This window comes from Vigna radiata, chromosome 8, assembly GCF_000741045.1.
Source record: "Vigna radiata var. radiata cultivar VC1973A chromosome 8, Vradiata_ver6, whole genome shotgun sequence".
NCBI classification, from domain to species: Eukaryota; Viridiplantae; Streptophyta; class Magnoliopsida; order Fabales; family Fabaceae; genus Vigna; species Vigna radiata.
Genome location: NC_028358.1, coordinates 10,093,819 through 10,100,407, shown reverse-complemented (window position 1 = coordinate 10,100,407; position 6,589 = coordinate 10,093,819).

Below are 6,589 nucleotides of genomic sequence, written 5' to 3'. Positions count from 1 at the left end.
AAGAGAGCAGAATATTTATTCAAGATTCTAATATCATAAATGGATAAGGAACAAAAAATGATGAATATAAGAAACTTATTTGTATGTTTTTTGTGTTTGTTTTTGGATGACATTTGAATTATATTGTACTTTTTTATTATTTTTTAATTGTCTTTAACATAATTTTTTGGGAGTGAAATTTGTTTAAATTTAAATTATAGAAAGTTTGTGTACTTTTTTATTTAAAAAAATATAATTAAATGGGCTAGTGAGCCAATCCGTTTACCCACCAACCCGTGATGGGTCAGGCTGGGTTCAAGTTTTTTTTGGCTCGCTAATAAATGAGCCAGGTTGAGTTGGCTCACTAAGTGACCAACCCGTGATGGGCCGGGCCGGATCGAGCCGAGTTACCCATTTTGACAGCTCTAAGATTTACTTTAAAAAAATCAAATAATTTTTCCAATAGTTTTTTGAACCTGTTTAGAATTATGTGGTGCTGATTTTTCATTTTGGACTAAAGTCAATCTCGGATCTAAAAATTAAAAAAAAAAAAATTCTTTTCAAATTTTTTTAGTCTTATTTATTAGAAAAAATAAACATTTAAAAAAACATCATTTTACATATTTAACTAAAGATAATCTTATGATGGATGTTAAAATCTAATTTCCTAAAGCATATTTTTAATTTTTCAATTTTTTTTAATTTTTATAATATTTTTATAGTTTTTCATAATAAACTGTGGTATAACGTGTGTAAACTTTGTCTTCAAAAGTTAAAAATATTTTTTTCGTTTGCATTTCAAAATATGTATTATATATTGCATTATATAACTACGAATGTTTTATCTTATTTCAGTTTAAACATATCATTAATTTTAGACGGCTGTAACAATTTTTTTCTTCTCTTACTCCTCTATTTGTTTTTTCCTCTAACATTGAAGTAAAAGTTGTCTATATTTATATTGTTAGATTATTAAATATGAAATTGATTTAAATATTGTTTTATTTATTAAATATTAAAATTGAAATTGATTTATCCAAAACATTGTTTTCTTAAAAATATCTTTGTACAACAATTTAAAATCATAAATACTTTTTGTTATGAAATGCATAATAAAGAATATCTCGTAGAAAAAAAAAAGGAAGGAAAAGTAAAGATACGACTTGGTGGTGGTAAAGATATGATACAGAGCTAGTACGTAGACTTGGATACTTAGAATCAGATATGTTAGATTAATTATCAAAGTGAAAGAGAATGAATATGATGAGTTTCTAAATATATAAATATAAGTGTAGAGTATATTATTGGCTATCATTTAAATTAATTAAATTATTCGTCTGAACTTGTTCACGTAGATTTAAGAGAGAGTAATTAAGAAGATTTGATGATAATTTCTTTTGTTGTTTATTTGAATAGATTTGAAAATAAATTAGAGTGAATTTAGAAATAAATTTTTTCTTTCTATCATATAAATTAAATGTTACACTAATTTTCATAAATGATAAAAACGAATTCTACAATTTTAGCAAGATATTATGATCTTTGTGAACCTCAAAGCATTACGTATAACCATAAATAGCATTATTTGGTATCTTGTTCCACTAATTAAGCCACTAATGCGTTTGGAACACAGATTAAAATATTTACCCCCTTTCTTACCCATTGCTTTTTATCTATTTTACCACTATTTCAAGTCAAGACATTCCATTTATCAATTTCAACACTCCAACACAAAGAAAAACTTTTTATCTATATTATTTTAGATTTTTTATATTTCAAATATATAAATTTACGTTAATTTATATTTTTAACGTAAATTTATTTCTGTTGGTAGAAAATATTAAACAAAAATTTTGAAATTTTATTTTAACTATGTAAAACTTACGTGTGTAGTAACACAATAAAATACTTACGTTATTTTTTTCTTAAATTTGATTTCGACACAAAATTAAAACTTAATAAAAGAAATTATTCAAAGCAAAATATACATTCCAAATATAACATTTTCAATACATAATGAACATTTTCAAACTCAAAATAAATATTTATTGAATAAAAATTATAGTATAAGTTACAACAAAAAGCTAATCAAAACCTAATCTACGTTAAAGGAGATAATAATTTGTTTACTTTTATCTTATTTGGGTCACGTCCTCCTATAATATAGGTGAGAGATATCAAATAGCTAAAACAATGATTTAATTTTATCATACAGTAGAATTTCTCAAATCATGCACATGTATGTTGGAAACAGAAGTAGGTGTTTAAAAAGAAACAAACCATGATCTAATTAAGGTAAAAATATCTTTTAAAATAAAGTCTCTAAATCAGGGAATATCTATCCAATAATACCTAATCTTAATGAAAGGAAATCTACTCAATAATTACTAATCCTAATCTCTTAATTTTAGGGATTAGACATAATTGTCATATTAATTGTAATATTCATTGCTTAATAAATTCACATATTCTGACATTCCCCTCAAGCTGAGGAATAGATATTGGTCATTCCCAGCTTGCTTATAAGATCTTGGAAGATAGGGCTATTGAGACCTTTTGTTAACACATCAGCTACTTGTTGCCTAGATGGGACATATGCCATGCATATTAAACCTTTGTCTACTTTTTCTTTGATGAAGTGTCTATCTATTTCAACGTGTTTTGTCCGGTCATGTTGAACGGGATTGTGTACAATTTCTATTGCTGATTTATTATCACAANACAGTTTCATGGGACCCTTCAAATCAACTTTCAAATNATCCAGAATAATTTTTATCCATAATAATTCACATATTCCTTGAGCAAGTGCTCTGAACTCTGATTCAGCTGATGATCTAGACACCACATTCTGTTTTTTACTTCTCCATGTTACTAAATTTCCACCCAGGAAAGTACAATATCCAGTAAATCATGTAGGCAGCTTGAAGGTGGGACTCCTTCGGTTCATGCATAAACTGACTTATTACACTTACCGAATGAGCAATATCTGGTCGGGTATGTGCCAAATATATTAATTTTCCAACCAGCCTCTAGTACATCATTTTTTCTACTTCTGGTTCATCTCTAGATTTACCCAGTTTGTGATTGGGGTCCATTGGAGTGGTTGTAGGTTTGCATCCAATAGTCTTTGTCTCAACCAACAAATTGGTTATGTATTTTTGTTTGGATATAAAGATTCCTTGGTTAGAGTATGCTACTTCAATTCCTAGAAAATATTTCAATTTTCCAAGCTCTTTGAGATCAAATTCTTGGACTAGTCTTTGTTTCAATTTTTCCTTTTCTTTTTCATCATTCCCAGTTACTATAATATCATCCACATACACCAAAAGAATTGTCACCTTCCCCTTTTCTGAATGTTTTATGAACAACGTATGGTCTCCTTGGCTTTGTTTGTAGCCAAATCCCTTCATAACTTTTGAGAACCTCCCATATTGTAGTAGTTTCCAATCAAAATGAGCAGCTAAGGATAGAAGAATCCTTAGAGTATTCATTTTAGCAACTGGTGCAAACGTCTCTTCATAGTCTATTCCATATGCTTGAGAGTTTCCTTTGGCCACCAATCTTGCTTTGTATCTTTCAAGTGACCCATCAGCATTATATTTTACTGTGAATATCCACTTACAGTCAACAATATTCTTTTCTTTGGGTTTATCCACAATTTCCCAAGTGTTATTCTTCTCTAATGTTGTCATTTCCACTTGCATAGCATCTCTCCACTCTTTCTTTGCTAGTGCTTCAGTAATATTATTTGGTATAACCACAGAATTCAAGTTTACAATAAAGCTTTTATGGTTAGCTGATAATCTATCATAAGAAACATAATTTGAGAGAGGATAAAGAGGTTTTTTTGTGCAATTTCTAGTACCTTTTTGGATGGCTATTGGAAGGTCAATCTCATTTTCTGGTTCAGGTATTTCTTCATTTTCTGGTGCAGAACTTGGATTGGATTCATGGACTTGCATCATATATGGAATCTTCTTTCTCCTGGTGTAAACCTTGTCAACTTCTATTCGAGTTGCTTCAATGGGGAAATTTGTATCCATTTCAGCTTCTGATCCTCATTCAAAATTATGTTGTATAGTTGGAGGCTCAGATCTGTTGGTATATGGCAGAATTAAGAACTCAGTATTTTCATGAGGGTCTTCTAGACATTGTTCTGTAGGATTGGTTTTGTTAAAAAAAGGTTCAGATTCAAGAAAAGTGACATCAGCCGAGATATACCACTTTTTAATGATAGGATCATAACATTTATACCCTTTTTATGTAGTTGAATATCCTAAAAAAATAGTTTTAACAACCCTGGGATCCAGTTTATCTCTAGCTTGAACAGGGACATGAGCAAAGGCTGTACATCCAAATATTCTAGGAATCAGTCCATTTGATTTCTTAAATTGAGGAAAGAAATTATTTAGGACTTCTATTGGACTCTTATTACTTAGGCCATGTGAGGGAAGTCTATTAATAAGATAGGAGGCAGTAAGAACAGCTTCTCCCCAATAATTTTTTGGAACATTCCCTTGAAAAAGAAGTGCTCGAGTTATATTGAGTAAATGCCCATTTTTCCTTTCTGCCACTCCATTTTGTTGTGGGGTATAAACACATGAAGAATCATGGATGATCCCATTAGATTGGAAATACGAGGATATGGTTTGGTTGAAATAATCTCTAGCATTATCGGTTCTAAACCTTTTAATATTAACTCCAAATTGAGTTCTAATCATAGAGTGAAATATGGGAATGATAGTGCTTACATCAGATTTTTGTTTAAGCAAATAGAGCCAAGTAACTCTAGTGCAATCATCAATAAATGTTACAAAACCAGCGGGCCCCAGAGATATTAGGTATTGGAGATGGTCCCCATATATCACTATGAACCAATTGAAAAGGTTGAGAGCTTCTATTATTGCTTTTGGGAAAAGATGCACGAGTGTGCTTGGCTAATTCACAAGTTTCACAATGAAGTTTTGAGATATCTAAGTTTGCATACAGATGTGGAAACATAAATTGTAGCACCTTAAATGATGGATGTCCTAGACGATAGTGATACAACCATAGTTCATCCTTATTTGTTATACTGTGAAGGGATTTTGCTTGGTTGGTTTGGGATTCTTGAGATACTTCCAAGTAGTAAAGACCATCTTTTTCTTTAGCAAGTTCAATCCTTCTCCCCGAGTCCTTTTCCTGAAAAACACATAGAGATGGGGAAAAAATTGCAGAGCAATTGAGATCAGAGGTTAGTTTCTTTATGGAGAGAAGACTGGCTGAGAGTTTGGGAACATGGAGAACATTTTTAAGCATAAGGTTGGGGTTTACTTGGATATTACCATATCCTGCAACAGTAGCTACTGACCCATTGGCAACAATAATTTTTCTATTACTTAGTGAGGGTGTATAAGAATGAAACAAGTGGAATAAGTGTGTCATGTGATATGTAGCTCCTGAATCCACAATCCAAGAGTTCACATTATATAAGGTATTCATATAAGAAGTTTTACATGAGAAAACAAGAGAACATGATCCAGAGGGTTCCTCCATATTCCCCAATAGCTTTTTCAGTTTCTTTATCTCTTCCATATTGAAATTGTCTACTATTCGAGATTCTTTAATCTCTGCTTGTGTTACATGCACTTGGGACTTTTGTTGTCCACCACGATTCACCCACTCCTTTCCTGGAGGTTTGCCATGCAATTTCTAACATTTCTGCCTTGTGTGTCTCGGTTTTTTACAATAGGTGCACCATAAATTATCTCTGTTTCCTTTCCATAGAGAATTATTATTTTGCTCATTTCCTTTCTGCACCAGATCAGGTTTGGTAAGTAGAGCAGACCCATCTATTGGTTGAGACTCAAGCATTACACTCCTCTGACTCTCTTCTGCACGAACAATAGAGATGGTTTCTTCTAGTGAAGGAATGTCCTTTCTCCCTAGAATTTGCACTCTAACCTGATCAAATTCAGGATTTAGTCCTGCTAGAAAATCATACACACGATCCTTCTCTATGAATTTCTTCAAGAGGATTGCATCCTCAACACACTTCATTTCAAAAACTCTGTAGTGATCAAGTTCCTGCAACAGTGCCGCATATTCTGTGATTCCTCTACTTCCTTGTTTTGTGGCTTGTTAATGGTTCGGCAAGTGCACCGAATTGTCTAAAGTAATAAATCGGTAAGACCGGAAATCATTTCCCAAGAGACTCGTGAAACTAGACAATCGTATAATTTCTAACTAACCTAGACTAAAGAATGTTTCCATAATTTGAGTTTTGGTGAAATTAAAATAACTATAAAGCATAAATGATAAAAGTGATCTTAAGCACTCAAACACTTTGAAATGGAGAGATTAGAAATGAAATGGAATGATATTGTTGGGGGTATGATTTCACCTACTTCACTCTTATGCATAGAAAATCATTTCCTCTTCATTGAAATGTCAATGTCAATCTACTAATTTACTCAAACCCCAATCCCTTGGTAGAAAGAGCCTAGACTTCCTCATTAGACTCCAATCCCTTGGAAAACCTAATGATTATTTCCGCATTAAGAAATGAGATTTTAAGACATCCAAAGGTCCTAGTTCTATCCCTAGATACTATTTCCTTTAGGTGTTTAAC